The sequence below is a fragment of the Ambystoma mexicanum genome, chromosome 4p, assembly GCF_040938575.1.
Source record: "Ambystoma mexicanum isolate Mex_15411 chromosome 4p, UKY_AmexF1_1, whole genome shotgun sequence".
NCBI classification, from domain to species: domain Eukaryota; kingdom Metazoa; phylum Chordata; class Amphibia; order Caudata; family Ambystomatidae; genus Ambystoma; species Ambystoma mexicanum.
In genome coordinates, this window is record NC_090927.1 from 338,488,338 (window position 1) to 338,500,708 (window position 12,371).

The following is a 12,371-nucleotide window of genomic DNA, read 5'->3' on the forward strand; positions in this document are numbered from 1 at the left end:
ATTACATAAACTGACCACATGGGTCTGTAAATAGGTCAAAGAGCTTGACATTTCCTTAACCTGATTTTGCCACCAAACCAAAGCACATTTAAATGAACAGGCGTCCGTTTCTTGTGCAAGCTTGCTGAAAATATGTCCAACTGTTTTGCTGAATAACAAAAGTTGCCTATAGAGGTTTGCATGGGAAACACAAGTTCTAGATCCCCAATATACGTTTGCCGCCCGAAAGACACAACTTCAAAAAACAGTCCAAATAATATCAGAGATTGATGCAGACGTTGTTATAAAACTGCTATGCAGATTCATTGAACATTGCCAACGTTATGTGCATTCGGAAAGTCAACTTAACCACTGCCATATCTATCTATCCAGGCATCTATCTATCTATCTATCTATCTATCTATCTATCTATCTATCTATCTATCTATCTATCTATCTATCTATCTATCTATCTATCTAAAGTATGCCAGGGAGATAGCTTATTTGTGCTTATAAGTTTATTTGCATATAACGATCCGGCGCCCTGCTCTGCCGCTCACACTCTCTCTGTCCCTCTCCTCTCTCTCTCACCCTCCTCATAGAATGCCTTTCAAACCTAAACATTCCTAACCTCGCAGGCAGGCAGGGACGCAGTAGCTAGGTAACACACATCATGCAATGTGAATATGGAATACTACATCACCTCCCCCTTTTTAATTTTCAAGGAATGTGGTGCAGAACCAATTAACAATGGAATACTACACCATGTCTATATATGAGAAAAAAAAATGCATAACAATTCATGCAACATTGAAACAATTTACAGTTGGAAGAAAAAAAATCTATAAGAATAAACTTTGCATGTCTCTACTTCCCCATGACATAGTCTCTAGACCAGAACGGTAACTTCTTTTCTCTAGAATTGCGCACAATCTCACATTCTACATGACTGTCATGACTGTCAACAACACTTCTGTTTCCAGCAATTGTACTAGACTTACTTTTCTGAAGTATACCGTCTACCCCAGGATCATCTTCCTGATGATTGCTTCCCAAAGCTTGGCTACCAGCTATGGCATCACAGTTCTCTCTTACATGTACATATTCCTCCATATTTTGAGATTTAACGTCAGTCTCCACATTCAAACTCTCCTCACTACCACTCTGAAATCCTACATCATTTCTCATCCATTCACTAAATCATTGATCCTGTCTGGAATGACTCCCCCTACCATGTTCCACCTCCCAATTCCATTTGCTTACTCTGTCAATATTCCATACTGATCCACCACTTACTCTTATTGCCTTACCGAGCACTTGCAAAACTTTAACTGGTTTGCTGTATTTGGAATCACCCTTCCTAACACTGTGCCCTAGTTTTATCCTTACCAAATCACCTGGTGAAATTTCAATTTTGCGCTTATATCCTAACAGCATCTTGTTCTTAACATCATGGCATTTACAATTCCTCACTTCCCTGGGTTCTGATGCCCTTTTGCAATTTACCCACTCTGGAGTGAGCAGAGTGTTGGGAGCTCTGCCCCTCATCAATTCAAAAGGAGACAACTCCAAACCCCTTTTGACTGACATTCTTATAGTCCACAATCTTTCCATAAGTGCTTCATTCACAGGCATGTTGTTTCTCAAAGCCAACTCCACTGTCTCCACAACCATCCTGTTACATCTCTCAACTAACCTGTTGGTTTGGAGATGGTACAAAGCAGAATACTTCCAATCAATCCCACACGTTGTGGCAAACTCTCTAATTTCCTTGCTTTTAAATTGAACACCATTGTCACTGATAATGGTTTTGGGAAAACCCTCTCTCCTGAAAATTTCCTTAAGTAATTTGATAATTTCTCCCGAATCAACTTTCTTGACAGCTTTCAATTCCACCCAACTTGAGTAATAATCAATCATAACTATCAAAAACCTTCTCTCCCCTATTAGTCTTGCATAGGGTCCCACAATGTCAATACCTAACTTCATCCAGGGAGCCTCTCCTTTATCTATGACAACAGGCTCTGACTTGAAAGTTTTACAACTCTTATCACTGTTTTGGCAAGGCCAGGAGTTTCTAACAAATCTCTCAATTAAAAGATCCATTCCTGGCCACCACTATACAGACCGTACGTTACTTTTAGTCCCCGTGATACCCAGGTGACCTTGATGTGCTTTCTCTATGAGTTCCTCATACAACACTTTCGGAGGTATCAACTTACTCCCCCTCATCAAAAATCCTTCTTCCATGGACAACTCTTCCTTCACTTCCTAAAACTTCATACATTCTCCATCAACTGATCTCTTTTCTGGCCAACCCAACATTGTAAAATCTGCAATTTTTTGTAGTGTTATGTCTTTAGTGATTTCGTCCAGCCACTTTTCCTTAGAGGTCACTTCAAGAACAACCGCCACCATTTCTTCATTACTTTCTGACTCCAAATCCATATTCTTCAACGGTAACCGTGACAAGTAGTCTGCAATAACATTTCTCTTACCTGGTACTTACCTTGTCACAAAATAATAGTCCTGTAATTTGATGCTTAATCTAGCCAACCTAGGTGATGCTTTACACATTCCCTTCACAGTCAAAACCTCAATGAGTGGTTTGTGGTCTGTTTGTATGATAAATTTGCAACCCCACAGATACTTCCTAAAATAGTTTACAGCCCATGAGCATGCCAATAGCTCTTTTTCAATTACAGAATACCTGCTTTCTGTGTCAGAAATCGCTCTGGAGGCATAGCAGATTGTCTTCTCCTTGCCACCTTCATCAATTTGCGATAACACTGCTCCTAGACCATTTCCACTAGCATCCACTGTAACTTTGGTCAATCTGCCAAAAACATACCCACCCAATTCTGTGGAATTGCAGATTTGTCTCTTGATGCAATTCACTGCCTCATCACATTCATTACTCCACACAAATTTGGCCTCCTTTTTTAACAGTTTCCTTAATGGTTCTGTTACATTTGCAAATTTCTCAACAAACTTGTTATAATATTCGCAAAGCCCTAGAAATGATCTAAGCTCATCCTTATTACTGGGATTAGGAGATTCCCTGATTGCTTTCATAGCATCACTCTTCGGTTTATATCCCTTGCCATTAACTGTGTGTCCCAAATAATCAACTTCATCCATGCCAAACTTGCATTTACTCTTTTCAATTTTCAAACCCACGCTCTCCAACTTCAACATAACATCTTTTAACCTCATGTCATGTTCTTCTCGACCTTTGCCAAATACAATGATGTCATCTTGATATACAAATATCCCATTCAACCCCTTCAGTACATGTTCCATGACCCTTTGAAATACGGCTGCCGCAGACGCTAACCCAAACGGCATGCGCTTGTATCTATATAACCCACGCGGGGTAACAAATGCTGTGATGTCCCTACAGTCTTCTGTCAGAGATATTTGATGGTATGCGCCAGAGAGATCCAGAGTAGAAAACACTTTTGCACTACCCATGCGATTCAGCATTTCCGATATTACAGAAAAATATCAACTATGACGTTCTTATTCACATCTCTGAGGTCTACACAAATTCTAAGTTTCCCATTTTTCTTCATCACAACCACGATGGGGCTTGCCCACTCCGACGATTCAATCTTTTCTATCACTCCTTCTGCTTCCAACTTCGCCAATTCCTGTTCAACCTTGTCTGCTATGGCAAAAGGTATGGGTCTGGACTTCACATGTCTGACAGGTACAGCTCCTTCCTTCAGGCGAATCCTATGTGAAAAAACCTTTAATAGTCCCATTTTCTTCAGTTGTATACCGTTCACAATCTTAACTTCTTCTCCCCGCTTGTGATTAGTATTGATAATCAAGACTTGCTCATTTTCACAGGGATCTAACCCCATCCGCAGACCAGCTTGATCTCTCTAGCCAATGATGTTAACTCCTTTTTCTGCAACGTAGATTTTCACTTCTGCTCGCCTGTCCTTAAATTCCACGATACTTGAAAACAAGCCAATCATCTTGATCCTTGACCCTTCGAATCCACCAGGGTTTTTTATATCTGGTTCATTGATTTTGCTTTTAAAACCACATGCCAATAGATTTTTCCAGGTTTTCTTCGTGATGATCGTCCATGGTGAACAACTGTCTACCTTTACTTTGAGTTTCCAATTGTCAATTATTATGACACAACTCGGGCATTTGAACTCTCCCTCAGGTGGTTCACGGATGGTGAATACTCTTTCTTCATCTGATTCTTCATCTTCGTCTTGTATGACAGAAATTCTCTTTTTCCGTCTGCATGTGACAGCAAAGTGTCCCTTGACTCCACAATTCCCACACTTTTGTCCTATTGCAGGACAATGTTTGGCATAAGCAAAATGTCCTAACCTTCCACAATTACAGCATCTGTCGCCTTCTTTAGATTGTGAGGTACTCGGCTTGGGTTCGGCTTTCACCCAACCTCTCCCCCAGCATCCAAAGTCTGTCTTGGACTAAACTATCCTTTGCGTGTATGATAATCTGATCCCTTATAAATTCATCCAGGGTGATCCCATTGCCAAAGCGACACGTGCATGACAATACTCTTAAAGCTGACACATAATCTTCGATAGATTCATGCTCCTTTTGAGTTCTGGTGTAGAAATTATACCTGTTTATAGCTACGTTAGTTTCAGGGGTATAATATTTGTCCAGCTGTCTTATAGCCTTTTCATGTTCATCAGCATCCCCAGCTTCATCTACTGGCAACTCTGGGAACTCTCTGTATTTTCTTTGTCCTTCCAACCCTAAAGCGTGAAGCAGTAGCGATTTCTTCTTGTGAGGGGTTAGACCTTCCTGGTCAACTGTTTGGACATAGTTCAGCCAAAATTCCTTCCATTCCAACCAATTAACAACAGGTTGTCCTGCTGTTGGAAGGAAACTCGCTGGGGGTTGTATGCTAATGCCTTGCATTACTCTGTATAGCTATGTCCGTGTTAGATGAGATTTTCCGATGAAATTGCTCCAATTTCAGTGTTTAAATTGCCTTGAATTGTTAAAATTCCCCTTTTTCTTTTTTTTGTTTTTTTTATTTTTAGGACAAGTACTGTGAAGAGGATGAGGAGACTATCTTTCGCTCCTCATTCTGCCTGACTCCGGGAGGAACGGATCACATGATCTGTGTCCGTGAGGCGGGTCCCCTCCTTCAATACACCGGAAACACAGTGTTTATCTGTATTCTCGTCGGCCCTGCAGCCAATCAGATCAGCTGAGGCAAAAAAAAAAAACACGGCACAAACCAACGCGACTTCACGCGTCGATTCGGAGCATCCGCTCTCCTTCCTGCTGCGGTACCGCGTATAAACAGCAAAAACCAACGTGTTATCTCACGTTAGTTCGGAGCACCCGCTCTCCCTCTCCCAATACGGCACAAGCCAGCGCAACGCTGTGCAACGGCTCGGCGCACCCGCGCTCGGTCCCTGATCTCTGGGGTTTTCGTGGGTCTTCAGGACGCCGGCAATCCTCGTCGCCAAATGAAGTATGCCAGGGAGACAGCTTATTTGTGCTTATAAGTTTATTTGCATATAACGATCCGGCGCCCTGCTGTGCCGCTCACACTCTCATCTCTGTCCCTCTCCTCTCTCTCTCACCCTCCTCATGCCTTTCAAACCTAAACATTCCTAACATCGCGGGCAGGCAGGGACGCAGTAGCTAGGTAACACACATCATGCAATGTGAATATGGAATACTACACTATCCTGCCTTTCTGTCTGTCTATCTATCTATCTATGTACCTATCTACATAACTATGCATATATACTACTAAACAATCTTTAAGGGAAGTCATGGTTCTCGGTATGATAGGGTAATTTCAAATGAAAAACGAAATATAAATTCTCAGAAAGAAAAAAAAAACATTGGTTGAGGGGGCTTAACAAAGCAGTGTTATTTTCAGTCCATGGTTAGGGGTGCCTTACAGTGTTCGTGATGGTGATCAGTACTGTGGGCAGGGGTACTGTGCATGGAGATTAGTTGCAGGGCAAGCCTTTGCCTAGCAATCGTGGAGTGTGACCATATTGATATAAATAATGATGTCACCTATGTTTTTCATATGATATCAGGGGTAATAATAATAATAATAATAATAATAATAATAATAATAATAATAATAGTAATAATGCTTTTATGATGTCAGCAATGCCAGGGGTAAACATATCAATAATGGGAAACATAATTAGGGATGAATGCATCATGTGAAATAAGAAATGCGCCTTTTATCTGAAATCAGTTTTACAAACGTGGGATATCTCATACATGTTGAGTAGGATTTAAATGATCAACAGCGACATTTCTGTGTAATCACTGTTCAGGTGTCTTTTCAAAAGCACCTCATTTAATTCTCAAAGCTCTATTAAATGGTCACCTTCATAGCTTGAATTTCCAACGGCCTCCATGGGAACGAGGTTAAGAGCACCGGCCCTTAGTGGGCGTAGCAAGGTCACATGGGGCTTATGCAAAGGGACATAGGTTTCAGAGCAGCAGCAATGCATATGGTGGGGGATACATCTCTCAAGGCATGGCTCTACTGAGCTACTGTTAAACGATGCTAGCCCAAGTGCTGGCTACCCACTTTGTGTGCAGCGCTCTGCTGTTCTCGAGCTAGGTCCGCTCTTTAAACACCACATGTTCTTGTTTTAAAATCATGTCCGAGTCACCTTTTCACACCCACTACTGACCTTGCCTCTCTTTACTAGTATGCCGGCCACTTTCACTTCTTAGCATTCCTCATTTACAGCACAGCGTGTTTTATTTACTACTCAATTCACTCGTGACCCTGCCTAATTTAGCAGTCGCTGTGCCCCCTTCTCTGCTTCTTTTCCTACTCATTGGCCATCCTACCTCACTCACTGGTTATCCTTCCTGGCTTAATGGTCTCTTCATCCTCTTTCCCTTACTGCCCTCCCTGCTCATTCACTATTTACCATGCCTTATTCATAGTAACTTTCTTATTCATTGGTCAACATGCCTTGTTCACTGAACCTCCTGACTGCCTCACTGGTCCTATGTTCTTTTTCGACTGGTTTCTCATTTACTGACCACTGTGTCTCGCTCACTGGTCACCAAGCTTCATTTTCTGATCACACTGCTTAGGCAATTGGTCACTCTGTGCTAGACACTGTCCGCCCCCCCCAACCCACCATTCTCTTGTCACCCTGTCTCATTCAATGGGCACACTACCCCGCTAATCAACTCTTATCATTGACTGGTCACCCTCCTTCACTCACTTGATACCCATCCTTACTGACCTATCAATCTACCATATTTACTGGTTGTTCATTGGTCACCATGCCTTATCCAATGGTCTCCTGTCTGACTCTTTGGTCACCCTTTTGCTTTCCCTTCCTTCCCCATATGTCTCGTTCACTGCCTGCTGCTTCACTGTATCCCCTGTGCCCGCTTGCACTGGAACTTTAGAAAGATTGGTGGATACAGAGGGTAATCAGTAAACATATGAAAGGTAGATAGCAATCCTTGGCAGTGGGCCAACTACCTTGACAGTTGATGGGACACAGTGGGAATGAGGAAGGTCATTCAGCATTTCATTGCATCCCTTGGCAATTCGGAAAGTTTCTGGGCAGTTGATTGAAAATCTTGAAAGAGCGCAAATACTTCAGGAGTTTATGCCAATCATTGGAATTGTGTCATTTTACAGAGCATTTGAGAAATACTTGGTGATGGGGTAGCTAACTGGCCAGTCTCTGGTAATCCTTGGAAATGGGGCAAGTATCTGTGAATTTCATGGACATATTTGGCAATGGGGAAGTATCTGTACAGTTGTTGGGAATCCATGAAAACGGGGCATAGACACAGTATTTGAAGACAATAATTGTAAATGGGTAATGCACCAGGTACCTGGTTGATGGCAGGTACAGAAAGTATCTTTAATCCATTGGCTATCTATGTAGACAAAGCACTTCAACCATTGGTACAGACCACAAGTACATACCTAAGGGACACAACTGATTTCCTAAATTGTATTCACAGATTAAGGGACATTGAAGAAGACGACATGCTAATATCCTTTGATGTTCAAAGCCTCTATAATTCAATTCCACACCAAGAAGGCCTGGAAGCATTAGAATGGTCACTATTAAGAGTAGATGACTGTGAGGCGAACAAAGTGCTGATTCTGGAATTGAGTACAATTATATTGGTTAACAACTTCTTCAGATACAAGTCACAATTCTATTTACAAGCCGCTGGGACATCGATGGGCTCATCAATGGCTCCAGCCTAGGCCAACCTATTCATGCACCACCTAGAAATTACAAATATTCTTAATAATGTACAATGGACAAGGAAAATCATAATTTGGAAAGATACATTGCTGACGTCTTTATGATTTGGAGGGGCAATCAAATCGAATTGAATGAATTTTTGAAATTCATCAATTCGATTCATGGAAAGATCAGATTCACAATGGAGGTGGGAGCACCTCTAGTGCATTTTTTGGATGTTGAACTAGAGAACAAGAATGGGACTATAATAACCAACATCTACCACAAGAAAACAGATGTGAACAATACACTACATTACGCAAGTCATCACCCCCAACATTTAAAAAACAATCTACCCTACAATCAATTTTTGAGACTAAAAAGGGTAATCTCTACAGACATAGCATTAGAAATAGAGAATGTGAAACTGACATTAAAATACATCAACAGGGTGTACCCCAGAACCATTGTTGATGAAGCTAAAAACAAAGCTGGGAACTTGGAAAGAACTGACCTTCTGGTTTCCAAAACCAAACAAAAGGAAATACATTCCTATTCGACTTAAAATATTCAGGACAAAGCCACCATGTGACAAGGCTGATCAATAAGAACTGGCGATACATAGAAATGGATCCCCAATTACACCAACTGTTCCCCAAACCACTAATAATAGCCTACAAAAGAGGATGGAACATAAAAGACCAACTAGTGAAGGCTGAAAGACAACCAAAGTAGAAACAAACAACACTGAAGAAGACCAAGATTGGAACATTTCCATGCCTTAGTTGCAATAACTGTAATAATATAGTGAAAGGTGGAGATGTGAAATCAAACTAAGAGATTTTGCAACTTGCGACATAAAATCAGTAATTTACGGCCTCAGCTGCCCGTGTGGGATCTTTTATGTAGACCAAACCACCAGGAAACTAGAAGAAAGGTGGAATGAACATAAGAGTGCCATCAGAACCAACAATACAAAATCCCCAGTAGCACGACACTTCAAAGAAAAAAGACACACGATTGCGCTTCTCAAAGTAATTGTACTGGAGGTAGTGAGAAAAGCACCCAGAGTAGGAAATCATGCAAAACGGTTGGATCAAAGGGAGATCTATTGGATTGAGTTACTTAACAGTTTAACACCAGAGGGGATGAACGAAGAGTTTAGCCTTAGCCCTCAGCAAGTTAACTTAGGAATCTGGAAAGAACAAATTGGCAGAAAAAGTCACGATCCACAGCGCTTGTAAGTATAAATTAGACAAAGAGCGTCAAGGCTGCAGGTATCTGGGTAGTGTGGATATACTGCCAGTATAATTCCACTGAGGTAAGTACAAATGCAACACAAACAAGTCCCAGTTTCACTGCGCCAAGTATAGCAAAATAAAAGTCGGGAGTCCAAGTGATTTGTATTTAAGAACAGCCTTTAAAGTCCAAGGTTTAGTACAAGCAACAGCCTAACACGTGTTTCGAACCTTCCACGGCTCTTCATCTGAGGCTATTATTAAACATAGGATACAATAACAAAATGAAGGGTGTACCATTCAATAATATAGTGACACCATACAGTAACATAAGCAGGACAAATAACGACATAGCATCCAGGGGAAAAGCAGGGGATGAATGAGCCAAAATGAAATGTATGCAATTTGCAATAGGGTTAATGCAAGTAAAAATGAAAATCAAAAGCGTATTTGACAAAAGAAAAAATTATAAACGTAATAAATTTAAAGCCTTACCAAAAGTGGTGTAAGTCCATTAGAAGGTGGATGTTGAAATATTCAAAATAGAGAGAAAAACACATTTGTGCTAGGGTACAATTTATTCGATGGAATGACTGCAGCAGCGCAATCAAAAACAATAATGCCAAAAAAATAAAAAATCTAGTGTAAATTTACACCTTATAAACCAGACACCAATTTTTAATCTGAGGCAGTATTACCTTAACAGGGATAGAGCCTGAAATTTAAGCTGAAGCGACAATGCCCAAAAAGTACTCTGCAGAGGAGAAAGAAACAAACAATCTATGGAGAAATGGCCAAATAGTTGCAATTTGAGGGATGAAAAAAAAGGGTAATTAATTAAAGTACCTGAAGGCTTCGCAATTGCAGTTAAAGCTGCAAAATAAAGGAAAGGAAAGGGAAGAAAAGAAACGAACTGTATCAATAGATTGAAACGAATTTAAGTTAATATTTACAAGATAGTGAAAAGCAACTGGTTAATTCAACAAAAAGAGCGCACGCAATCAAAAAGAGGTACCCATTAGTAGCACTAAACTGAGCGAGCTTGAAGAGGTAAAACCTCCAGCTTGAATGAGCAATAACACTGAATTACAATTCCAAAGTGAACGGGGGGCCATGTAAAACCGTCTTACCTGGTCGGCTGTTTAGACAGACTGAAAAAATCAATGCGCTGGTCGCGAAGCTAGAAAGAGGACTAGATAAATGCATCAGGTCAGAAAAACATGGCAGAATGAAAGAACCAACAGAGCCGCCATGTTTGAACTGCCTAAAAATACAACGCAATTCAATGGGTAAGTAAGGGATATTAAATGAAACTATAAACTTGCCTACAAAATGCTCAGTGCACACACGAGAGAAAAATGCGAAATAGAAAGCCACTAAAGAATGAAAAGGAAAGTAATTTTATTTTATTTTTTCCTTTAAAAAAAAAAAAGGCAAAAATAGTAGGTGGAAAGCGAGGGCAAAGTGGGTGATTACTAAATTAATTGCGCGTGCGTAAAAAATCAAGAGAGTACCATTAACGTAATTGAGAATTTTGGATAAATGAACCGAGGGAACATAATGAATTAAGAGGGACAGAATACTGTGAGTGCGCTAATGCAAGAACATGTACAGGTTGCACAAGGAGACCAATTTACAATAATTAAAATAATGGCCCCATGGGTAAAGAGGTTAATAAAAATGTGTGCCAAAGAATAAGACGTTAGGCACATAAGAAACACAAATTCCATAATACAGTGAGAGCAGTGGCACCAAATCGGCAGAGACAAAAATAGGGACAGCCTGCTGTTACAGGAAAGTAGCAAATTCATGGTCCGAATTTAATCCATTAAAGACAGTATGGTATTTACAGATTAGTCTTGCTTCCAATTGTCGTAATTTCAAGGTTAGGTTGCCCCCACTTGGAGGTAAGGACACTTTGCAGAGGCCAATGAAACATATGTCATCCTTACAGTCTAGTTGATGAGTTTTTTGCCAGTGGTTGGCTAAAGGATATTTGGACTCTTGACTACCAATTGTAGCCAAGTGCTCGCGGATGCGAATCTTCAAGAGGCGAATAATGCTCCCAATATATTTCAGACCACAGGTACAGATTATACAATACACAACACATTTAGAATGACAGTTGATGAAAGAATCAATTGTGTGATCTCCTCTAGGTCCAAAGGAGACGTGTGATGTTTCCAAAGTAAATTTACACATGTTGCAAAAGCCACATTTATGAAACCCAGTGGCTGAGTGACGGGAGACTTGTCATGAGTTTTAGACCCAAGGATTTTGACAATGAAAGTATCACCATTAAATCACGCTTCCTTGAGAGAGGCTACCATCATAGCTGGCTCGATAAAGCATTAGCTTCAGTACGCCAGCTAAAGAGAGCGGACCTGCTTGTTCCTAAAACTCATGACAAGTCTCCCGTCACTAAGAAAATTAGGTTAATCACGAGGTTTAATTCAGACAGTCACAAGATCCATAATGTGCTGAGGAAACACTGGCACCTGTTACACCTTGATTCTGACATTGTCAACTGGTTAGATCCGACTGATAGTCTAACATTTAGCAAAAGCAAATAGCTCAAAAATAAACTTTGTCCTTCATTTATGAGCATGCCCTCTCCTAAATTGACTTGGCTACATTCAGCTCAGGCCACTGGGTTTCATAAATGTGGCTTTTGCAACATGTGTAAATTTACTTTGGAAACATCACAGGTCTCCTTTGCTTTTCACTACCTGGTAAATATTAACTTAAATTCGTTTCAATCCATTGATACAGTTCGTTTCTTTTCTTCCCTTTCCTTTCCTTTATTTTGCAGCATTAACCGCAATTGCAAAGCCTTCATGTGCTTTAATTAATTATCCTTTTTTTCATCCCTCAAATTGTAACAATTTGGCCATTTCTCCATAGATTATTTGTTTCTTTCTCCTCCGCA